We start from the raw sequence: 26,935 nt of genomic DNA on the forward strand, positions 1-26,935 counted from the left end.
CATTCTCATGTTCAAGAAACCAGTTTGAGATGATGCGAGGTTTGTGACATGGTGCGTTTCCTGTCCTTAGCTGACAGGAGTGGCACCCAGTGTGGTCTTCTGTTGCTATAGCCCATCTACTTCAAGGTACGACATGTTGTGCGTTCAGAGATGGTATTCTGCACTCCTTGGTTGGGATGCACTGATATACATATATACATATATCGAAGAAAATTGTAGATCGGGTATCGGTGACAATGAGTCGATCCATATCAGTAATGGATGTATAATTCCCATTTGCACTAAACTACATTAAGAGCTGATTGCTATTTATTTTGAAAGTCTACCAACCAAGCTAGTAAAGCGATAGTTTTTTTCTCAATTTCAGCTCCTTTGTTTATTATTATTATTAATATTTATTTTGTTTTACATTGGATTTTGAATCCCTAATTGCACTGACCGAACCAGTTACACTTGTTATATTTTTATGGTAAAGATTGTTTTACTGGTGCACAATTATTAAATAAATAAGTAATTCAGTATATTTATATCTGATTATTTGATTTAAAATAAAATAGGAAAGAAATGTTTAAGTCAAGTCTGATGTTGCCTTGCACAAAAGAATGATCCCAGTCTTTTCCACACAATGAAACTTACCGTTTGTTACCATAATTCTACGCTGTTTTTCTGTATCGTTATCAGCTGATACTAAACCTCAGATATGGGCATTGGTGGTAAAAAAGGGGGATCGGTGCATCCCTAGTTGTAACGAGTGGTATTTGAATTACTGTTGCCTTTCTATCATCTCCAACCAGTCTGCCCCTTCTGCTCTGACCTCTTACATCAACAAGGCATTTTCGTCCATGCAACTGCCACTCACTGTATATTTTCTCTTTTTCGGACCATTCTCTGTAAACCCTAAAGATTGTTGTGTGTGAAAATCCCAGTAGATCAGCAGTTTCTGAAATAATCTGGCGCCAAATAATCTGGCACCAACAACCATACCACCGTCAAAATCACTTAAATCCCCTTTCTTACTCATTCTGATGCTCGGTTTGAACTTCAGCAAGTTGTCTTGATCTCCTCTACATGCCTTAATGCATTGAATTGCAGTTATGTGATTGGCTGATTAGATATTTGTGTTAACAAGCAACAGAACAGGTGTACTTAATAAAGTGGCAAGTGGGTGCGTGTATATGTATGTGTATATACATGAATGAATAAATAAATACTAGGGATCGACCAATTATCGGCCTGGTGGATAACATCGGCCAATATTCGGCATTTTTGCGATCATCGGCATCGGCCGTTTTTTTCACCGATGAAGGATAAAATTAATTAATGTATTTTAAAATGCGCTCCTTTGGTTCTGATGCAGCCGTCTCTCTGCCTGATGTCACAGCTCTCTTGGCTGTGTAACAACGTTTCGCATACAGCCCTCACTGATTGGCTACTGGGCACAAGTGAGTCAGTGACAGCAAATCAACACTGAAGCCTCTACATGCATTGCCACAGACACGGAGGAGAAGCGGACAACTGCTCCGGTGAGCCAGCATAGGAGGTAGGGCAGAGTCAGTCGAAGTTTCAAAACCCTCTAGGATGAAGTTTTAAAAATACCACAACCATATGATCAATTTCAGTGATAACATGCAGGCCCAGAGTCGACATTTCACCAACCTACTAGTCTAATCACAACAAGCATATTACTTTGCAAGATAAATAGCATCACGCATGACAAAAAAATAAATAAATAAAGATGGACATAATGACATAGGTAGGCTGTAGCAAGTACAAGGGAGGAAAACCTGCTGTTTGGCGCTGGAGATCAAACTTTTCACAACGTCAACACGGCGTAGGCTATTTCATGGTGGCCCACCGCTAAATTATAAATGCTGGGGCCAGATGCAAAATAATAATATAGACCCTTACGGTTATCATTACTTTGTGGGAATAATTAATCTCCTAACGTGTCTCAGCCCCTGGGGTGGCTCCCGGTTTATCAATAAACAACACCCAGGGTGATTATAGCCTTTAACTTTAACACCACACACTAACGTGTCCTTGTTTGTTTACAATTGGCTCTCCCTCAGCGATCATGCTCTCACTACACTATGATCAACTTAATTACACAGAATAGATGTTAAATATGCTGCCAGAAGGCCCCTGCACTTTTGTTTTAAAATAATTAAACTTAAAGGCATTTCAATTAAGATTTTGTGTTATTTTACAAAAAGGACATTTTTTCAGTGTACACAAAACAAACAGTATACTGTATTCATTCTAATCCCAAAGTGCGTTACTCTTAATTTTGACACCAAAATTTTCATTTTTACTGCAAATGAATATCGCTTCTCTATATTGGCTATTGGTTTTGCTTGGTTATTAATAATTGGGTGAGGGTTCGCGGTTGGATCCCCAGTATACTGACCATATGCCAAAATGTCCTTGAGCAGGACACCAAACATATGATTTGCACATGCACTAGTCAAGTGCATGGTGCCTATCCCATATCAGTTGAGCAGTTCAGCAGCCTAACAGCTTGGGGGAGAAAACTGCTGTTCCGGCACCGTTCGCCTGATGGCAAACATCCGAAGAGTAGAAGTGGAGGGCTGTGCATTTTAAATCTAGGCCTTCAATGCCCTCCAACCTCTAATGCGATTGTTGCTACCCATGCTATGGAAACTAACAACATATGGACACAGGTATCTCATACAGGAAGATGAATTCCATTGCTACAGGAAGAAACAATGCAAAAATGTCAGAAATATACATAAAAAATGTATGCCACTGTTGCTATGCAACTGACCAAACAACTGGATCACCCTGGACCCTGTTTTGCCAACTACTTTTGTACATTTGTTCATAATGCTAATTCTGTACATATTTTGATTACTCTGTTTATTTTATTTTACTAGATAAGTTTAGATTAAAATAAAAACATATTAAGTAATTTCTCTTGCAGATGACTAAAGTCTATCTAAGTCTAAATATAATTAATTTTACTCACCAGAATACAGAAACTATGAACTATGACTTCTCCTCGTAGCGCTCATTGTTGCTGCCCTGAAAGTGGCGGACACACCTCATCTCCAGCTGGGTCAGACTAGCTAGCTATGGGATAAGGCATCCTTTCCTCACAATATCCAGCTTTTCATTCAGATTCTGCCATGAAAATGGTTTTCTAAGATCTGCAACAAAGTCGACAGCCTCTCCTTCTCAGAGAATGCTAAGACGATGTCACTACCATAGACCACAGAGAATCCCTAAGAATATGAAATTGAAATGTGATGGCTGCTGGCTTTAGTATGCTAAGATAAAAGTTCTAATGCAAAGTTACACTGCCAGAGGCACTGCAACTGAGAGACAAAAATGAAAAGAATAGACTATTAGGAATAATTTAATAAGATTAATGAGAAAATATTTAAATGTGAGTCAGTGGCTTTGATTAGGTTTAGGGGAGAAGGCTTTGCTGGACCTGATGGTCTGCCTCCAAATTGTGAGGGTATTAAGTGTCTCTGACAATTCTTTGTGTCCCGTTTCTGCACTGACTCTGTAAAGCCACTTGAAAGGGTTAACCCGGGACCCGGACCCATTTCGACACGGGTCAAACGACCCAGGATTTTATCAGCTCTATTGAGCTTCAATATGAACAGGGATCCTGTGTCGACCCACTAATTTACACCATAGCGTTGATGTACCTGCTCTGTTTTTGAGCTGCGAGGAGCTCAAAAACAGAGCAAAGTTTGGTCTACTCCCAAAAGATCAGTCTTGCTATTGGTCAATGGGATTACACTGCCCGAGACCGATCTTTGAAGGGCAGAGATTTTTGCCCATTTTTTCATTCAAACAAATCAAATGTGTTGTTACACGATCGTTAATAGAAGCACATAGGTGAATTTGCCCAACGTCATGTTCGGGAAATGGCACCAATTGGGGAATGCATGTGAGACTGTGTTTATATACAGGTTGTATAGCAACATGGCACACTTTCTTTTATCATGGCAGGGTACTTGCAAGACTAGGGATGGGCATCGATAACCAGTTCTTTTAAAGAATTGATTCCAGCTGATTCAATTCAATATCATCAGCCTTCATGCTTATCGATTCCCTTATCGATACTTTTCGTGCAAAATCTTTACATCCCTGTCCAGATGGTATCGGTAATGCACCTTAAAGTCGTTTGCCAACAGCCAGGAAAGCCAGGAAAGCCAGGAAAGAAGAAGAAGAATTTTTATTTGAAGCAGTCATTCACATCACGTGATGACAAAGAAGATGCGGTGGCAGAAACGGTTGAAAGTGATTTCACTTCACCAGAAGGGACTGTAACAGCACAACATGCAACTTGACTGCAACTTGACTGAAAATATACCTCCTGATAAATGACAGGAGTGGTATGGGTACTATTTATTATCCACTGAGGACGTTGTTGACGCGGTGATGTATTAGAGGGAGGAAAAAAACAGGCAGGCAGCTCTCACAGCAGGAGGTCAGACCCGGGACTGCTGTCAGTGTAAAAGCACACCAAGGCAGGTCCACTCAGATCTAAAAATCCTGTGTCAACCCACTATCTTTAATGTGAAACCAATTTAAGAGTTCTTGGACAGTGAGTCCGTGCAGCTGTAGCACCACCAAAATATACAGTAATTCAGTACACTCTCCACCAACCCCTCTTTAGAATGTTGTGAGGATACTACTGGGAAATGTAGCCTGCTTCAGTTTCCTAGGTCTTCACAATGGCAGTGATGTTTTCTGACCCAGAGAGGTTCTCAAAGAGCTGAACTCCAAGGAGCTTGATGTTGCACACCTTCTCTACTGCAGAGTCACTGCTGCAAAGGGGTGTGTGCTTTGTTTTGTCTGCACCAAGCACCAAGTTGTTGTCTGCCGCAGCCCTCAAGATGTTTCAGCTCTTTCTAATCTCCCATCAATTTATTGCCACGAATGTGTCCCCCTACTATGGTATTATCCACAAACGCAATGATCAGAGTCTCCTCATGATGGGAAGCACAGTTATGCATTAGGAGTGAAAACAGTAACAGACCAAGTACATAGCCTTGGGGGGAAACGTTGCTCAGCATGATTGTACTGGAGATGTTATTTCCAATGCGAACTGACTTTCAGGCGGAAAGTTCAGTACCCAGTGGCAGGTGGTGGTGTTCAGGTCGAAGAGAGGGAATTTCTCTATTAACCTCTGGGGGATGATAGTATCAAACACTGAGGTAAAGTCAGTACACTGGATTCTGGCATATTATTTATCTTTATCATCCAGATGGGTGAGTACTGTGTGTAGGGTGGTGGACATGGCATCCTCTGTGCAGGCAAACGGGTATAGATTCAATAATGTAGGCAGACTGGCTGTGTGTTTGAAGTTTGAAAAGCCTTTCAAAATACTTCATCACTATCGAGGTAATTGCAGTGGGACGGTAGTCATTTAAACAGGACAGGACAACTGACCTGTCTGCCACTGGTTTAATAGTGCAATTTTTCAGCATCTGGAGATGATGTACTTGTCCATGGCAAATGTTGATTACTTCCGCCAGGATAATATTATTCTTTATTTAAGTCTTGAAAATTATTGTGGCAGCTTGTCAGCACACTCACTGAGCACAGAGGTTGTCTAGAGATGCCGCTTTACGTGACTCAACCCTAGATAGGGTCCTCCACCTATTTGCTGAGTTGATGGTAAATGCTAGCTCAGATGGTTAGAGAAGACCAGCTCTTCCCCTTGTTGCCAGATTTGTTGCTCAGAAGTGGGCAAAGAAGTGGATAAGACAATCTGGAACAGCAGTGTCATAGTCGCTGCCTGATTTTGTAATCCATTAAGTATTCCCCGCTACATTTGTCTGTTCCCTGTTTCACAAAGGTGATTCTGTAGTTTGCTATTAACTATGCTGGAACAAATCACAGACCTTTTCACTCTGGCTTCCTGAACTTCTCAATCCCATAGAATCTGTTTTGCATACACATACTCATCACCATGACACCAAGTGTCCAAGTGCTTAATGCCTTCAGTTTAAAATGTTACTTAATAAATGTGACTCACTGTGTTTACATGCACAGGTAATTGAGCTATGCTTGAAATTCGACTTTCTGACTACAGTCCTTGTCTCAGTTTACATGCAGCAGAGACATTCAAATAATTGACGGGAACATAACCTCCTCCACACTAGGTAGCGTATGTATCTTTTCAGCAGGATAATATCATGTTAATATGGCATCCTTTCCGGTTGACCCATTACGTCATTTAATAAACAAGAGTGGTTCATGTGGCAGACTGGCAACAACCAGATGGATAATAGTACAATTTTTTTTAAATTTTGTACATAATGTGCACACTACATTTGGTGCAAATGCTGACGATGAAGATATATGCTATCCTTCAGAATGTTCTTCTATTGGCTCTGTTTACCATCTTCTTCTGCAACTGATTGTTGAGCATACGCACACGTGTTATCATGTTGTAGTCCAATTAGGCATATATATGCTGGAGAAAACTGAATTCCAATCGCATTATCTGCGTGTCTTAATCGCATAAGGAGAACATAACATTTTAGTCGGAGTAACGTACATGCACTTCAGTTGTCCAGTTAGAGTTTGATTAAGGCAATAAGTAATCTTTTTCATGTGCATGTAAACGCAGTGACTGTCAGCATTTTGTGAAATTTGTACTTGAAACCAGAGACTAAGAAAGAGATTTGTTCCTAAATAACTGCGTACAACCCACAGCAGTATGTAAGTTAATCTTTTTATATCACTGAATTAAATCTGTATACCTTTAATGCTGTGAGGAAGGGTCCATGCTGAAACATGTATGTATATGATTTTCCAGGTACAATATCATACACTCCACTCCACTCCCATGTTAGGTATTATTATTCATGCAAGTTTAGGCAGCACTAAAAGGGAGAGAGCATCAAACTATGGAGTCGTAGGAGCACATGCATTTCCATTTATCTATCTATTATACTAACTGTCCTTTAGTAAGCACTACAGGTGGCTGCAATCTGGCTTTTTTGGCCTGTGCTAGCAAAGATGGAATATACAGAAAACAATAAACCACTCCCTGTACCATTAAGAGGCAGTAGCCCAGCTCATTGTCCAGTTGATGTACTAAAACAGAATCTCTACAATATACTGTAGATAAACATAAACACACAGTGACTGGGTGGCTAGAATATGTGGATGACAGGCCTGCATCAAATTTGACCAATATTTTCTATGGCTAGTTATTCACACAAATGAGGCCAATGAGAATGAAGCCCATAGCAACAGAGTTCTAATTGGCTGTGTGGAGCAGAATAGGCGTTGATGGTTGCGTGATGCAATGTCAGGGCCAATGGGAGTTCAGAAGGGAATGCTGGTGATGTCTTGTTGGCTGATGGGTGTGTTGACTCAGAAGTTAAACCCAGAAGGACCACAGTGTGATAATTACACACCTTCACACAGCACACAAGGCAACACATGCACGTTACACCTAATGCACAGAAGCTGTGCTTTATTAAAGTAGAAAACAGCTCATTGTGGGTGTTGCTATGACAACTAGTCATCTATTTTTAAGCCGTACCACTAATCAATTCTTGTTCTGCTGTCGCCTGGGGGGGGGGGGGGGGGGGGGGGGGGGGGGGGGGGGGGGGGGTGAGGGTAGAGAGAACTGATGTAAGAGAAGAGGGGCAGTAGTAGGGGGCAAAGGGGTAAAAGAGGAGGGGTGACTGAGCAGTTGGAGACAAAGAACAGAGCAGAAGAAACAGTGTTAAGGATTCCTCTACATATTCCACACAGCAGAGGTTGTGTTTTCACACCAAAACTGCACAGGTTATCTGGACCTGACTGACCTGACTGTCTCTTTCAACCATTCACTAATTACAAATATCAAACATTCCCAAGTTACAGCACCTCAAGTATGAAAAATTACTGTACTGTAATTTTCTTAGAGTTTTTTCTAGATTTTATGAATAAAATACCACTCCTGGTTTGTGGACTGGTTTATTTTATTCTATGTAGTGATGATTTTGAAGTTATTAAATGTACTTCTTGGAAATCTGGATGGTATTATAGTATAATTGCATATGGTTCCAGTGAATATATTGAAGTGATAAACATGCCACTTTTGCGTAGAAACAATTTCTGTAGGTGGAGATAAGATCTCCACCATACAGTGCAACCACAACCATTTGAAGGTAGATATCAGCAAATCCATTGTGCTTGAGGTGGTCTGCTAGAAGAAGAGGAGGTCCCCTGGTCTTGTTGTCATCATCTTGTTGGAGAGGAAGTGAAAAGAGTGTGAAATACAATTAAGACTTCCTCACTTGAGGGAAAAAACATAGTTTGTGAGAGTGCCTTTGTGTTTAATGGAATGGTATAAATGTAAGGCCACAGTGACAAGTCACCTTCACTGATGATCAGTTTATACTTAAGTCTAAGAGAACATCTATGGTAAGTCCGAACAAAGTCATTTGAAGGTATCTCAGAGATAATATATTCACAAGACGACAAACATGGACAACTCAAAACATAATGTCTCTAGTGACAAGAGAAAAAGAACATCATCTGCAAATAAACCGATCTTGAGTTACACTTGGAAATGTCCTGAGCCAAAGAGGAATAGACTGGTTTTGGAAACACTTCTAAAATAATGGTATTACTTAAATCAAACCAATCACCAAATCAAAAACCAATCTTATAAGTGCCTGGAAGTGATGCACCACTGTTCCCATCAATGACTGCTACAATGTAAATTGGTATTTAAATCAAATGCATTTTGTGAACCTAACTTGTTAATTTGTTGTCTACGCTTACTAAGATTAAGTTAGCAGAAATCTGGGATTACAACAATTTAAGTTTACCTTCTTTAGAAAAACTTCAGATCAGCCCCCAGTCACCATTTTACTTTGTTTCATTTCAAATTTTGAGAAAAAGTAGTAATTACATACAAATAAAACTAAACACCTTTTCCACACAGGGTCATGTGGGTTCCGATTTTGTTTTCAATTAATAATTCATTTAAAAACTGCACTGCAACTGTGTTTAGTAGCGTTGTCTTTGTGTTACATTTACATTAGTTTGATGATCTGACACATTTAAGTGTGACACATGCAAAAATATAAAAAAAAATAGGAAGGGGATCAGCACTTTTTCACCACTGTATAACCTTAATTTGACTGAATTTGAGAGAAAGCATTTCTCTTTACACAACAGAATTCATCCGACTTCTTCTGTCTGCAGTCAGCCATGAACAATAGTAACCCTTTGTCTCTGGAAGTCAGAGCATGAACTTTTCCAGGCCTTTTTCAGACTTCCTTAGAGATTGTAAGAAATATATTTAAAAATTCACTACATTTTCACTATTTGACCAATTTAAAATGTTAGCACACAATGTACAAATTCAAATATCCACATCCACACACAGTAACATAGTTACAAAGTAACCTCTGACTACTGGTAGTTTACTAGTGTGGAAAAACTGACCTTAAGGAAAATTATGCAAAAAAATAAGTAAATAAGGATATAATAATAAAAAATAAGTAAAGTTAACTTATTAGATCTTATAGTGAGGTTACACTAGGATTTATTGTGCCATATTGGTTTGTCAAAGTCTAGGACTGTAGCAGTTACTGACATTGTGACACTGACTGCGGAAATACAGCAAATTCAAGTGAAATATGTCAATGTAGTGCAATCCATACCCAACTCTAGCAGCTCTTGCTGCCAGGAATGCTGAGGAAAAAAAACACAAAAGTGTAGGGATGCTTAAAGGAGAGGCCCAGTAAGTGGCACGCACAAAACTGAAGCAGCCTGCCACTATAGCACAGGTGCTCTGCACGAGCAACTCAACAGAGAAGATCTATGCTGTATGTTTTATCAGACATTTAGTTAGTGGTCAGTGCCTGGGGTTAGCAATTGCATCCACATATGTGGTTTTTCAACAAAGATTCTCTAGAGCTGAAGCTTTACACTAGCATTGTGATGGTGTGCTTTGTTGCACAGATTTTCATTAATGTTACAGTTTAAGTGGGTGTAAGCACAAAAACGAAACAGCTACAGGCAGCATAGTGGTGCAGTGGTTAGCAATGTTGCATCATTGAATCGGTGAGGGTTTTGCATAGTTTCCCTGTACAAGTCATTCCCCATAGACCTTCATTTTAGGTTAATTGGCATTTCTTAATTCGCTATATGTGTGTACTAGATTGTGAATGTTGACCATCTATAGGATAATGCAGACACATCTGTAATTACAATAATTAATATATAATAATAATAATATAATTCATTTAAGTTAAATTACACCCAATGCTATAGCTGCCAATTAATGATAAAACATCATAAAGAATGTTTCCTAATTAGGTCAGCACTGAATAAATCTTATCAAAAGTTATGTTGAATAGTGTCATTAGGTAAAAGTTAAAAATTGAAATGTTTAGCTAACTTAGACCAAGTTTTTATCTGATACAGCTCACGTGTGGACCTTGTATTAAGCTCTGATCTGGGCAATCTGATCTTAGACCTGCCATTAACATGTGTCTCCTGATCCAACCTCAGTTTTGCCCTCTGTATACAAATAAACTGTACTTTAATAGCTCTGGTGTGTGTGTGTGTGTGTGTGTGTGTGTGTGTGTGTGTGTGCATCATGACTTTGACACACACGTTAAGTTATTATTTATTGATCTTTTATTGACATTAGGTAGACCTGCATAAAACTCATATTATAACTCCAGCCCTGGAAGTTTCTACACGCGCCGTAACCTCAGGTAATAAAAGGTAAATAATTCCTAATTCTATGACTGAAGAAATGCATAACTTAACCACCAATAGCTCCTAAAAAATGAGCATGTCAGTATCAATAATTAACACAGAATCACGCTTGTATACTCATATTAAATACATTCATTCATAAATTCTTACCTAGATTTTATTCATATTTTAGGTAACAGCTAAAAGAATAATTTAAATGGATATCTATTACTAATGAACAGACATGATTTACAGTGCTTTTTTCTTTTCAGGCGATCAGTTTTCCGTTTCATGTCTATATATCTCAAATCGCCTCAAAGTCCTGTGGTGGTCACACTTGCCTTTCATGTGATCATAGTGTCCAGTCCGAACCATAATGCAAGGACTATACAGGCCCTTATATACAAGAATGTCATTAGGACGAAGTCCATCAACAACTGAACTATTCAGCAGTGGCTAGAGGAGGGAGAGGAAGCGATGATGACGGGTCCCACACAGTGTCAAATGCAAAACTTTAGTTCCGTAGAGTAATAGAGTGCTTTCTTTACCAACAATCAATTCGACAACAAGCTATTGAGCAACAAGGACATCAAAACACTGCTGAACAGGAAGGGTGATTTATTATTCCTTATTGTCAGACAATAGTGGTTTGTATTTCTTGCAGCTGTGGCAGCACTACTGCAAATTAGGTTTGGGTTTCCTTAAAAAACGCTCATGAGTTGTTGTTTTTTGGAAGAGGGAACCGAGTGCAGTTGAAACACATTGAAACAGTCTGGGTTAGTTTGTAACCTCAGGGTATGGAATTATCTGTTAATACATAGCCGTTAGTGGTCAAGACGTCACACAGTAGATGGCTGAAAAAGGAGCCAAGGAGGGAGGTGAGGAGAAGAAGCAGCCGCCCTAGTGTTCTCAGAGGAGAAAAAGGAAAATCTCTTCTTTAAGAGCTGGCACCATGACAAAAAAGACACAGAACTTCAGACCACAGGGTGGGGTCAACACAATTTCACCAGCAAAACAAAAGGGAAAAAAGCAGCATGAACCCAAAGCATTTAGTCAAAATGAGGAAAAAAACATTTAAAATGGGACTTGAAGTGGCAGCCAGTTTGAGTATCAGTACACAGCAGACAGAGGAGTATAAGAGACAAAAGTATACACTTGCACTGCTCGCGTAAGCCTTCACTCTTAAGTAGAAAAGGACAATTTCAGCACAGCTGCACAGAGATTGCCAGACTAGGTGTTGCAGTCCATTTGATAGACATTGTTTAATTACTTAAGTTGTTGGCTTTTTGTATCCTTTGATTTATAAATTGATTTATAAAGTTACCAGCTGTATGTAGCTGTATGTAATCCATAGTGGTGCATGGAAAAACTGACAAGTTCATTCTGGCATTCAGGATCAATGCAAAAATGTTTAACTTCACTTTTCGTTTTGTCTTGATGTTTTACTGCAGTTACTATTACAATCACAATGACAATTCTATACCATATTATTCTAAAATTAAAATTTCTGTAACCACTACATCACATACTTTTGTTCATTTCCAGTGTTTCCCCTACCATTATATTAGGGGGACAGCCTGATGGGCATCTTCTGCTGCTGGGCTATGTTAATATAAGGGAAGGGGGAAATCTGTTCTTTCATTCACCTCAGTCAATTAAAGAAATGATCCAACAGTAATTGGCAGTGTAACTGTGACGAATCCAGCTGGTGATTAAGAACTGTTAGCATTATTGCTGAATCGCTATGCTGCATTTTACCAGGTACTTGCACAAGGTCATTCCTGTCAATTTCTCTGAATCCTTCTAATTTAGTCCTCCAACACAAAGCAGAGCAAAGCAAATATTTTACTTGAGATGAAATATGGGCAATTTATATAGTACTACACTTAACAGTTTAACAATTTATGGGAGGTGCTTTGCAGATTTATTTAAGAATACAATGGTGGGGGGCAGTGTTTGGCTCGGGGAGTGTAGCACCCGCTGCATGTGTTGAGGCTGCAGTCCTCACTGCAGGCGGCCCTGGTTCGAGTCCCACGTCAGGCGCCCTTCCCTGCATGTCACTCTCCTCTCTGCCTCCCATTTCCTGTCTGTTTCCACTGCCCTCTCAAATGAAGGCTAAAATGCCAAAAAAAAATATATATATATACAAAAAATAAATACAAATATTTAGTAATAATGTATATTACACTAACTATATGTGGAGAATCTGGGGATCTAATCAAGTTATAACACAGTAAGCAACCAGTCACCACAAGACAATTAGGTAAAACCAAGAAATAAAGAAATAATAACCAGACGTAGCCAAGCAGCCAAGCCAAGTATAGGATTTGCAAATGCCCAGTTGGTTTCTGAATTGTCCCAATGTTGGAAACTTGAAGGACCTCTTTTACACCTCTCTTCTCTTGAAACGGTTTCTAAGCGTCAAGCAGGAAAAATAGAACTATATTTACTAGTGCGGCACCATGCTTCTGGGACACTCCTGAAACTGGCCACAGCACGCCTGGTGGAAACACTCACATTGACTTAAATTGCTGCGATCTATTGCGGATCCGCGACAACTCTAAGTCCGGCAGAAACCCGCCTTTAGAGAGCTTATTCTTATATATAGGCATTCCAAATTAATTTCATATATATTTTCTTTATTATTTGTGGGAATGTTAATCTCATTTTATGAGATTGATCTGAGCAGTTTTGCTCTCTAGGTTTCATTACTCTGTGTCCCCACTGAAGATGGATGAAACCAGCATTGACTATGGCTTTAAATGGTAAATGGTCTTTCTTTTATATCTATTGCTACGGTCACACAGTCCGTTACATGCACAGCTTAATGGAGCTATGCTCGAAACTTTCTGAATGCAGCCCTTGTTTACATGCAGCGGAGAAAATCGAATAACTGACGGGAACATGTCCTCCTCCTCCACACTAGGTGGCAATATGTGTTTTTTCAGCAGGATAATACCATGTTAATACAGACCCCTTTATGGTTGACCCATTACGTCATACTATAAACAAGAGTCATTCATGCGGCAGACCGGCATTTCAAACAACAACCAGATAGATAAAAGTACAGCTTTTTTAATCTCATACGTAATATGCGCGCTATTTTTGGTGCAGATAAGATATACACTATCCTTCAGACAACCCATTCTACCTACTGAGCCACAGCACAATTGGCAAAGCTGAATTTGAACAACTTAAGCAGTTATCAAATATCCCAAGTGTAAGTTTATAAAATTATACTTATTTTCAGTCACCCAGCATTTTCAGACCGGGGTCGACTCGCATTTGGTGCGCTTTCACATCGACAAAACTCCCGGGTCAGACTGTGAGAGTTGCGTGCCTGTTTTTTCCTCCCTCATACGCCATTGTGTACATTGCTGAAGAATGGACCAGTCAAATTCCCGCTCTTTCAAAAGACTGCTAACATTAGAATAAATCACTGTGTTCTGTACAGTGCCCGATATCTGCCGGCAAATATCCTCTTTTCATCGGATGTGAACGCTGCCATGATCATTAAAAAAGTGTGGGAGATCACTATACAAGCTGTATATAATACACAGTCGCCGTTCACTATGCGCTTCCATTAATGATCATGTAACAACACATTTGTTTTGTTTGATTGAAAAAAATTAACAAAAATCTCTGCCCTCCAGATGAAAACTTGTTTTTGAGCTGAAGCCTCTACAATGATACAGTCTATCAGGCCATCAAGTCAGAGTGTAACAGGCAGATACATCAATATCAGAGCGAAAAACCCAGGTCAACGTGGCATTCCTGTTCCCATGGAAGCCGCGTTGAGCCAAGCCGATAAAATTCTGGGTCGATTGCCGAGTCGACCCTTTCACAGCAAGCGAGACAGGCGTCGACCCGGGTTCTTCACTCGATGAGAAAGGGGCTTAATACAAGGATGGTTTCATCCACCCTGGCATGCGCTATATGGTCAATGGGTATCACCTGCCAATCACTGCCACCTTTAGAAAACAATGTGGGCCGTGGTTAAAGCTTAGCAACTCATGATGGTAATGAAAACATTGAGGCACAAGTGCCAAAGAAGGTGAAGCCAGAGCCAGTAAAATTCTGGCAGTATTGAGAGGAATATTTGTTGGTGGGATTCTATGAGTTGCAACCCACCCATAGCATTGTGTTTTCTCTGCGGGGAGAAATTGAAGTCAGCACATTTTCAGTGCCATTTTCCCATATGACAAAACATACACATCATGTTGCTAAGCCATCTCACTTTTTTTAAAAGAAACTTTCAGAATTCTGGTCATCTCAAGACACGATGTGGAAAGTCTCCATGACCTCCACCAATAGCCAAAGCCCTGGAGGCCTCTTATGCACAGGCTCGTAGCTAAAGCTATGAAACCGTTCACAATATGCGGAGAACCTGCTCCTTCCAGCTGCTGTTGTACTAGCTAAGACCATTCTCAATAAAAATGCAGCAGTGAAACTAAACAATGTGCCATTGCCAAATGCCACCATTTGCCAGAGTTGATAAAATGGGAATAAATATTATCAAGCAAGTTCTGGAAAAACTTAGGTCTTTTTTTCCCTCCAGCTGGATGAATCTACAGCATTTGTGAGATATGTTGATATTGACAACATTTATGACCACATACTTTTCTACAAATCTCTGTGGAGAACAACTGGAGAGGACAATTTTAATGTTGTCAACACTGTCTTTCATTAAAACAGCGTGAGCTGGATATCCTGTAGCAATATCAAGACACCCTCATGGCGCTTTAAAAAGTAAAAACCCTGACGTAAGGTGCTCTCACTGTATCATACACAGAGGAGGCCAACAAAACGAGCCCTGAGTTACATGAAGTTTTGAACAACATTAAAGTGATCAACTTTATAAAGTAATGCGCTCTGTCAACCAAAGATTATCATTTAAGTGCAATAGCGCCAAGTTAAATTAAACAATGTATTTCAAAAATGTTGCCAGGTTGCAACCTTAAGATGCCATTCTAATTGATGATAACGATGACATTTAAACAAGTTATTTTAAGATAATGCATTATTAAGATTTCTCTTTTGTGTGAACATATATTATACATGATTAGTCGTTTTTGATACATTGTGAACAGATGTTTATAATCAAATTCACAAGTTTAGTTTGAGAACAGATATTTATAATCCCAAAATAGGGCACTTTAGCTTGATAACTGTTTCATGCACACAAATTTGTATTCATAATTAAGTTCAATATTTCTTTGTTAACAAGTTTTAAGTTATTGTTTGTGTATTTTTGTCTTCAAATATTTAGAAGAGAACACTACAGATGATAAATGTCTTATAGAGTTACAAAGTTTAATGAATCCAACACTGGTGCTACAGGGCTCTTTTTTTTCAACCAAAAATGCTTTTCTCCGGGTAGGTTATACGTTACTGAAAAAATGTTGTGAGCCACTGCCCTAAACTAAAACCAAACTTAAATATGTCTGCTCGGCAGTAGTACTTTACACAGTGTTACAGGCCAAGCCTGTCCCTTTATGGAAAGTGTCCTTATATGTAACATTAGTTTCTGAGTTGTAGTTTGAAGTGTGGAAAGCTAACATTGTTAAAAGCTACTCTGCAATGTTGATATGCAGACTACTTATATATATATATATGTAGTTTACTGTTGATAGTGTGGTGGTCTTTTGAGGGAGTTTTAGCCAGACCAAAAGCTAGTTACTCTAAATGAGCTAGACTGCAGATAGGTAAGCAAGGCTAAAACCAGAAGAACCACGTTACGTAGCCTATATCTGAGGGAAAACTGGGAAAGTAATGGAGTCAGCCAGTGATTTGTAAGTTGTGCAATGTTTGGTCCATTACTACTACCTTCGAAACACCCTTTGCAGAGGCTAATGAGTTCCACAGGTCTCACATGGCTATTTATAGCATCAAGTTAAGCTATACACCACAGAGCTATTTATAAAGATCGGTTCATAAAGACTTGGTTTGTTCCTTTAATATTTTGCTAAAACTATCCAGCTGTGTGTGTTTTTGGGGAAGATAAGAGCAAATATACATTTCCTTTCTTTGTTGTTTAATTTGTACAACAAAGAAGGCTCTACTACAATGTATATAATCTTGTCAATCTACATCAGACTGACAAGTGATTGGATTGGTTGATATTTCATATAAAATGATTGGGATCTGAGGCAAATACCTAGAATTTACCAACCATGTTTCAATATTTCTTGTTACAAATGCAACCTCAAAATGTTTTGACTGATGTACGCTAATGAGTAAGTAAAATTAACAGTGCAGTTTTTGTCAGTGTAGATCATTATGGAAGAAACCTTAATCTAAGAGACAGTCATACTGGTTGACAAAGCATAAAAGTAATATAAAAACAACAATGAAAAGTTACGATCATCTTCTGTAAAATTAACAGTGGGGCCCATGTAAGGTAGTTCTGCTGTACTAACAGGTCTATTGTCTTTGACTAAAACATCTTCTCCAGCTACACCACAATCTTCACGCATTTTGTTGTACCAATGAGGTAATGCTAGCTCTGAAAAATATTTGCTTCTCAATGGTTCATACTTGTACCAGATTCTTTTGAACAATTACACAAACCCAGGCTTTTGAACTGTGAAATGGACCCTATATTTTACAGATGAAAAATGCCAACATTTTTGTAGTTTCCTTCCATCAAGGTCCTGTCTCTTCACACGCGGTTAAACTTGAAAATGAGGCATTTGCTACTTTCTGTTGTTGTGGTGGAACAGAGACAGGAACTAGCGACAGATTTTGTAGAGACCTACTGAGAGTGCTTTACATCCTAACATAGTGTTGTATGGGTGACATGTTCCATTATTACTATAAACGCAATGGCTTATGTAGTCCAACATACACAGACATGCCCCCTCCAAATACCCTTGTACTCCTGAACTACATTTCCCAGGAAATGAACCATTTACCTATAAATAAAAGGCCAGTTTTATGCGTATAGAAACACTTTATACTTACATATTTTTTGAAAACAAACCATGAAAGTAAATTTTAAATCAGTAAGTAAGTGATGAAAAAAAGAAGTAAAACCTCAAAAAGAAAACCAAAAACAGAGCAAGGCGGATAAAATGACCTGGCTGACATCAAGTCAAGTTTAGTTTATACATATATTTCGGCAACAAACTGTATGTACAGTGGGGGAAATAAGTATTTGATCCCCTGCTGAATTTGTAAGTTTGCCCACTTCCATAGAAATGATCAGACTCTGGTTTTTATGGTTGTTTACTGGTTATGGGTATAGACAGAATATCAGTCGAAAATGCATAAAAAACACACAATCTAAAAGTTATAAATTGTTATGTATTTTATTAAGGGAAATAAGTATTTGATCCCCAAGCACAACACAAGTCAGTACTTTGTAGAGAAACCTTTGTTGGCAAGCACAGCGATGAGACGTTTCTTGTAGTTGGTCACCAGGTTTGCACACAGCGCAGGAGGGATTTTGGCCCATTCATCTTTACAGACAGTCTCTAAATCCTTCAAGTTTCTTGGCTGCCTCTTGGAAACTCGGAGCTTCAGCTCCCTCCACAGGTTTTCGATCGGGTTAAGGTCTGGAGACTGACTAGGCCACTCCATGACCTTAATATGCTTCTTCTTGAGCCACTCCTTTGTTGTCCTGGCAGTATGTTTTGGGTCATTGTCATGTTGGAAAACCCACCCACGAGGCATCTTCAGTGTTCTTGCTGAGGAAAGAAGGTTTTTGTCCAAGATGTTACAGTACATGGCTGCATTCATTGGCCCCATAATGTGGTGAAGTTGCCCTGTACCCTTTGCTGAAAAACAGCCCCAAAACATGATGTTTCCACCTCCATGCTTAACCGTGGGTATGGTGTTCTTTGGGTCATACTCACGTTTTTTCATCCTCCAAACACGGCGGGTCGAGTTAATGCCAAATAGCTCAACTTTGGTTTCGTCAGACCACAGCACTTTCTCCCAAGCCTTCTCTGAGTCATTTAGATGTTCACTGGCAAACTTAAGGCGGGCCTGTACATGTGCCTTCTTGAGCAGGGGGACCTTGCGGGCACTGCAAGAGTTCAATCCATAACGGCGCAGTGTGTTGCCAACTGTTTTCTTGGTGACGGAGGTCCCAACTGCTTCCAGATCATTAACAAGCTCCTGCCGTGTTGTTTTAGGCTGCTCCCTCACCTTTCTCATCATCATCCTCACTCCATGAGGCGAGATTTTGCGGGGAGCTCCAGACGAGGACAGTTGATGGTCCTTTTATGGGTCTTCCACTTGCGAATAATGGCACCAATAGTTGTCACCTTCTCACCAAGCCTTTTGCTGATGGTTTTGTAACCTATACCAGCCTTGTGCAGGTCTACAATCTTGTCCCTGACATCTTTTGACAGCTCTTTGGTCTTGCCCATGGTGCTGTAGAAGTTGGAATGTAAGAAACTGATTCTTAGAGCAGGTGTGCTTTATATACATGACGAGTTAAGATCAGGAGTATTGGTAATTAGTTGACTGAGCACAGCTCCGTGCCACATGCGCACCAGCCAATCTGTAGGAGCCTGAATTCTAAGTGAATTGTTGGGGATCAAATACTTATTTCCCTTAATAAAATACATAACAATTTATAACTTTTAGATTGTGTGTTTTTTATGCATTTTCAATTGATATTCTGTCTATACCCATAACCAGTAAACAACCATAAAAACCAGAGTCTGATCATTTCTATGGAAGTGGGCAAACTTACAAATTCAGCAGGGGATCAAATACTTATTTCCCCCACTGTAAGTCGCAGAGTCGAAATGAATAGCAGTATAAAACTGCAACAATATTTCTGAGCTCATTTGTAAACCACCATGGCCACACCCATACTTGTTGGATCTATAAAAATCCCTTATTTAAAAATATCTCTTGAAGCAGCATATAAAGAAAAACTGAGGCTATCAGTAACATCTTAAAGATCACTTTTAATGGATTGTCTTTTCATAGAAAACAACACAGGCAACATACCTTGCGAAGTTGTGTGCTAAGTTATCAGCACTTTTTAAAATGTGATGTTTGTGCACTAGACCATGTAGATTTAAAATGATTTAAAATGATTTAAAGATGGTCAAAACCCAGAGAAAATGGCTCTAGACGTCACGTTACTTACTTTATAAGAACTTGCTAGCAAAGTTAGACTGAAAGCCAATGGTTTACTCAAAATTAGATACATTCACTGATACTTTATTTAATCTTAGATACATTTGTCCATAGAATGCCACATCTCAACAGCTTATATTTAGTATTTAAGTATACCAACTGATCAACTGCAAAAACTGCTGATATTTGTGGTTCAATCCACTACAGGCATTATTATAATAATAAAAAAAACAAAACAACAACAACAATAAAAACACAGGATATCATGGAATCACATTGTAGACTTGTCACTGTTTAAATGTGGTTTTATTACAAACATGCCTAATCTGTCATTTACATTTATGAACCTAGTTTTTGTCACTGGAGTCTTGAGATGTTTATATTGTTTACTATATATAGTTGTACTGTTTATTATTATACACTTTATTATTGATTATTAATAATGTACTGTATCACTATACAACATCTCTGTGGTGTTATTAATGAATAAGACTTGCTATTATTTCAGTGATGACCAGCTAATGATAGCAGTGATTGCAATTTCATGAAAAACTGCACTGCAGGTCAGGTAGAAAGCTGTCAATATGATTGTCTTCATTTGTATGCAGCCAGGAAACCCTGAGCTGGAAAGAGCAAGAGGAACAACTCTATAACTGAGAATACTACAGTTCATTCATACTCTTCAACAACAGGGACTTTTCATTCATGCAGACCCCCCTATCACTGTGCGAGTAGAAGGTGTGCTACCATTTATCTCAGAACTCAAGCCTGTGTGAGGTTACCCTTCTTACACATTAAAACAATACCCTAAAAAGGAGGCGAGGGTTGAAACAAACTGGCTGAATATAGTGCACATCTGAGAAAGGGTTGCAAGAAGTGACAAAACAACAACAGCTACTTACCTGCTGTCAGCTTTGATTCAACAGACAGCTTGTCTCACGCAAAGCTGCTGTACATGACAAAGATAACATTTGCAAAATGGAACCTGAAATAATGTGCTCCAGTAAATCCAACTTAGACCTCAACAGCTTGCAACGAAGAAAGGGAACATGATCCAAATCTGACCGAAGCCTACACATTCACACTGGATGTATGGCACTCTTCAGACAATACAATAGAATCCTATAGACATGAGAGTCTGAATGTATCTGTATGTGCTCATGTAAATCCTGTGGACCTGAGAAGCAACAGAAGAACCGATTCTGTTTGGTCCAAACGAAAGAAGCTTTTGTGTACTGCAGAATAAAAACAGCAAACGTAAAATATTGATCTCGACGTCTGTCTCGGTTAGTTCAGTGCTCAGGCAACAATCAGCTGGCCGGTTAAATGAAGTATTGCCCTTACAGTAAAAATGTTGCTTGTGCTGTCAGGCGTCAGGCAGCCATTTAGGTGCATATGGAGTCAGATGAGTCTCTACGTAAATGGCTGATGCATTTCGAATTTTTCTTCCTAATTGCTGAGAGCCACCAGCACACCCCGGCCTCCTCTTAGCGCCTTTTAATCCACTCCGCTTCATGCAGTACCGCTGCAATAAAACCATTCTGGGATCCCATCTTATTCTAGACCTCTTTAAAATGGGGATTAACAAGTATTTGGGAGACATCGGTTCTTCCCAGTCTGACTTAACCCCTGGAGACTCTGGATCAAACAATAAAGCGAACTGGAGGCAGTCCGAAAAACGTTCCAATCACAACGTAATCAGAACATCTCCGTTAACCGTTCGGTTTTTGTCAGTCAGAGCATAAATAAAGAACGAATTACATATCCATAAAGGTTTCTGCTGCCACCCCAGACCTTTAAATGTAAATTAACAGTTCGTGCTGGTCGCCAACATGTCAGCCTGCATTAATAAATAGCAAAGCAAGGACGTTCTATTGTCTGACAACACATCCGCATTTCCACTAGCATAAAAAATGGCACAACTACTAACTAGCCGTTATTCCGAGACTCAAATCTTAACGATGCCATTACAAAGCGTGTCCAACCAGAGCCAGGCCGTGCCCATATCCTCGGACTCACCTGTGTGTCCTTTCGCCTCAATGTGTACCGTCTCCGGGTTCACGATCCGGTCCTGACGCGCTGCAGAGCCTCCTCTCCACCAGACCCCGGCACCGGCAGGCAGGCAGCACTGGTCCGTTGATTGGGCCTCAGCAGACGCTCACCGCCTCGGAGCAGCCAGACAGACACACAGCTCATTGGTCAGACAGTAAGTCCGTGAAGTCCAGACAGACAGATGATTGGCTGTTTTTTTCAACAGCAGATCAAGACGGAAATGTGATTGGTCGCCAATTTCCGCGGCGGAGACAGAGAGACATTTGATTGGTCGGTAGTAATGTTGTATGTGGCTGGTCGGAGAGCCATGTTAACTCCAATGGGACTGAGGACACATGTGTTCGTTTATATTCACTCAGTCATCCAGCGCACATTTTTTTAAAACGTTGCGCATCCTCCGGATTATTGGTACTATTGTTATTATTAGCGGATGAAATGAATCTTGATTGCTACATTTTTACTAAATGCGTCATGATTTCTTATCACAAAGAGTTTCTAATGGGATTTCTCTGCATCGATGTGCCTGACAAAGACTCAAGACAAGGCAAACGTCGTTACAGCAGGGATGACAAAAGGCAGAGCAAATACTTTGACAGCAGTGCGGGGTTGATGCAAAATGTTATTTGTATCAAAACTAATGCACCACAAATAAGCCCTCTGTTAGCAACTATTGGCTCTGTAAACATGTTGTGTCCAACAATGCTGTGACAAATACTCATCTTGCAGCATCATGCATTCCAAACGCAGGGATCAATGGTTTCCCGGTCCTGACTGCTAGTTTTCATTTAACACACTTGCAGTGAAGGCTTTTCAGACTTGTAGTTATGAAGCAGATAGGACAATAAATGTGATCCTCAACATACATGAGTTAGCTCTGGTTAGCTCTTTAGATTTGTAACAAAAAGCAAACATAGAGAAAGCAGTTTGAGTTCACTTCCAGCAAGTAAATTATATGTTTTGAAAACACATTATAGCTGACACATAATGATCAAAAACAACTCAACTATAAAAGGCAGCATGGAGGGAGGGAGGCTGAGGAGTGAGAGTAAAATGTCAATCCAGGGTTTGGACAACTATTTGTTAAAAGGAAACCAATGACTATCATAAAAATGAAGGAAACTGTTGTTCTGAGAACCAGCAAGATATACTGAACTTAATGGGACATACTTCACAGTTGGAAGTAATTCCTGGAGTTGCTTTGGGTGAAGACTGAACCTCAGTCTCACTGACCTGCTTTTTTTTAGAAGTTTTATTTCTTAACTCTTCAGGCTTCTCCTGTACCTTTTACACCTCACTCCCATCTTCTACCTTTCATAGACTTGAATGCTTTGGACATAAATACATAGCTGCAAGCACTAAGACACCTCAGTCACACAGGGACTTTAGAACACTGTGGAGCATTATGTAGGCGATATGACATTCACGGCTACATCTAGATAGATAGATAGATAGATAGATAGATAGATAGATAGATAGATAGATAGATAGATAGATAGATAGATAGATAGATCCTGAGGGAAATTAAGTGTCCATTAGCTTTGTTACATAAGCACAGATATGAAAGCGGTTTAAGTAAATTATAAATTATAAGGTGGTGGACATCAGTGGCCTTTTCTCTTGGAAGCCAAGGGAAGCCATGCTTTATCACTGTAGATGACATTAAATAAAAAGACTCTTCTTAACAATTCTCTGTTGTGTCACTTTGTCTCTTCCTTATTTCTCTTCTGTAATTATTGAGGATTTTATGATGTGTAAAACTGCGCCTCTAAAAATGTTACGTGGCCAAAGATGGTATTGCACTGTTAACCAATCAGGTGAGACTGCTGTCATGACACTGCTCACCTATTCGTCAGGACTGTGTCAAGCTCAAAAGGCCGGTAGATGCATAAGGACACTTACACTTTGATTTATTTACTCTGTGTAGACTCCATAGTTCTAAGAGTTTGGTTGCATGTTTTATTTTTTGGCTCTATCCACACATACACACACACTAGCATACTCATAAACACCATATATCCAAAGTCTGGATGACAGACTGCAATCCTTTTTAGTTCATCATAGTGTTGAAGCAACAGTGCACTCACCAGTCACTTGAATAAGGTACACCTGTTTAAGTGCTTATTAACACAAATAGCTAATCAGCCAATCACATGACTGCAATTCAATGCATTTAAGCATATAGAGGTGATCAAGACAACTGGCTGAAGTTCAAACTGAGCATCAGAATGGGGAATAAAGGAGATTTAAGTAAGTCAGAATTTGGCATAAACAACATGAAAGCATGGATCCATCCTTCCTTGTATCAACGGTTCAGGCTGGTGGTGGTGTAATGGCGTGGGGGATATTTTCTTGGCACGCTTTGGGCCCCTTAGTACAAATTTAGCATGGTTTAAATGCCACAGCCTACCTGAGTATTGTTGCTTACCATGTCCATCCCTTTATGACCACAGTGTACCATCTTCTGATGGCTGCTTCCAGCAGGATAATGCACATAATGTCACAAAGCTCATATCATCTCAAACTGGTTTCTTGAACATGACAATGAGTTCACTGAACTCCAATGGCCTCCACAGTCACCAGATCTCAATCCAATAGAGCATATTTGGGATGTGGTGAAACAGGAGATTCGCATCATAGATGTGCAGCCGACAATTCTGCACAACTGCAATATGCTATCATGTCAATATGGACCAAAATGTCTGAGGAATGTTTCCAACACCTTGTTGAAAGTATGCCACGAAGAATTAAGGCAGTTCTGAAAGCAAAAGGGGGTGTGGTGAGGTATAAAACCCTAGCCACCCAACGAGGGTTGATATCTGATTCAGCACCGTCATAAGCCTGTAGTCCACCACTGATGTTGTTGTTATGAGAATTCGGGGGTTAGAGGGGCTAGAGGGGTGAGGCAATGACATCATCATGTGTAAACCATCATGTTTAATGTTGGTTTAATGCCATGTTTTGGCCTAAAGGTAAACATATAACTCTGTAACTCATGTGCTCTGACTGTAAAAGCACTTTGAGTACCTTTTAGTAGGTAGAAAAGCACTATATAAAAGCAAGACCATTTGCCATTTACCTCTTCCACCCCTTCAACTCATTCTCCCAATTAGGTCTGTATTTCCCCTTCACCTCTTTCAGCAGGACCTTGAGTTCCTGTTGCATGCTCTTCAGCTTCTGGTTAAGAAGGGACTTGATGTTGTTGGTGATCCAGAGCTTATTGTTAGGGAAGCACCACACAGATCTGGTGGGAACAACAACATACAGAGTACTGAAGGTAACACATTTGGACTACAATAGTGGAATCAGATCAGTGGAATCAGTGATGAAGTTATGACTGGTGCTGGCATTTATTTATTTGTTTGTTTGTTTGTTTTAATTTATCTGACCTTGCACATAGTATACTTTTTAAAAGGTTCATGGTGTTTGACGTTAATCCCTTTGCAAATCCGTTCATTTCCTTCTCAGATATACTGAATTTGAGCTGTAAGCTTCAGCTGTAATTTGAGGGTATTTACATCCAAATTAGAGGAAGGAGTTAGGAATTAAAGCTCTTTAATATGCAACTGCGTCTTTTTCAAGGGACCAAATGTAATTGAACAGTTGACACAAAAGCTGTTTCATGGGCTGCATGGGTTATTCCCTTGTTAATCCTCCATCATTTAAGCTGGTAAAAGGTCCATTCCATGGTCACAACATCCAAAGAGAAGAACACTCTAGGTGTAGCAGTAATAAAAAGAAAGCTTTGTGAGAGTAAATACAGAGGGTTCACCACGAGGTGTAAGAGACAGAAGACAGAAGCAACTGGATTAATTCTGGAGTATATAGGGATATACATTCCAATGGACAATGACTCAAAACATACTGCATACTGTATTAACCATACTGTGGTATGCAGAGCCCAAATCATGAAGACTGTGTTACTGTCCAAATATTTCTGGGCCTAATTGTATGTAATATGGGTCTGTGGTTTACATCTAGTCATGTCTGAGTTATGTCTTTAGGCTTAGCTCAACTTTATATATATATATTCTTTATTATTATTATTATATATTCTTTTTTCTTTTCTTTTTTTTCCGGTTGATGATACTGCCAATACCCAAGCACTGGCGACACATTATCCATGGTAACCTTATGTACTTGATGTATTTTATTTTTATTCTGTCCATTGTATCATGGTGTGGGGATTCTTTCATGTGCATTTTTTATTTAGTTGTTAAGTTTAATTTATTTGCTTAATATGTTACATGCTTTACAAGTACATGGTTCTTTTATTCCCTTTATCTCCCTCTAATATATAGCAATAAAGTACTGAATATTAAATGGTTATGATGTAAAAATAATCCTACAAAACTTAGAAATCTAGAAAACCCAAGCTCCTTGTGACAGGACAAGAACGAAGAATGTGATTTTACAAGAGAAATCATTTCTTTGGCACATACAGTAACTTATTGAACTAGAATGTTCAAAAATATATTCATTTGCTTGTTAGGACAAAGTGCATGTTTTTCAAAACATGCACTTTTCTAACTGGATTACAGTTTGATTATATCGTTAACACGAATGCACTTAAAAGAAGATGTAACACAAGTGACAAATTTTTGAGTACGTTAAAAACATCAAAAGTAAAAAATTTCAATATTTAAATGGAAATAAACAAAAAACAAACAAACAAAAAAGACAAATGACAAAGGGACTTTCTACTTTGGTTGAACATAGCTTATGTGAAAGAGAAACCATGACCATGACCAGGACCATGACCATGCTTTAGTTGTAGTAGAAGTAAGTAACAAAGTAGTCCTAAGCTTCATCCATCACAAACATTAGCATCCAATAGAGTGGGAAGTGTGGGTTTTGGTAGGATTTAGCAATAATGCACTATATGTGTTCTTTAACAACTAAACCAACAAACTAATCATAAAAAAACTAAATCATTTACTAAACATTAGCAAATGTGCATGGAATATCAGTCAGTATTAATATAATTTAGCATAAACACATGCAGTTATCATTTATTGCAGAAAGGTCTTTACAAATACAAAAAACAAAACAGTCACATCAATATTTTGTGTTACTACTCTTT

The 26,935-nt window shown here is 39.2% G+C and overlaps 1 protein-coding gene across 1 annotated transcript in view; it reads right to left on the reverse strand.

Annotated features, from left to right (window-relative positions):
• gatad2b (GATA zinc finger domain containing 2B) overlaps positions 1 to 21,961 on the reverse strand; it is a 54,243-nt gene extending 32,282 nt beyond the window's left edge. Inside the window, exon 1 of the mRNA XM_047604762.1 lies at positions 21,823 to 21,961. The gene's annotated coding sequence lies outside the window, so the exon portion shown is untranslated. The remainder of the gene's footprint in view (positions 1 to 21,822) is intronic.
• Between the last annotated feature and the right edge of the window lie 4,974 nt (positions 21,962 to 26,935).

This window comes from Mugil cephalus, chromosome 14 (assembly GCF_022458985.1).
Source record: "Mugil cephalus isolate CIBA_MC_2020 chromosome 14, CIBA_Mcephalus_1.1, whole genome shotgun sequence".
Lineage (NCBI taxonomy): Eukaryota > Metazoa > Chordata > Actinopteri > Mugiliformes > Mugilidae > Mugil > Mugil cephalus.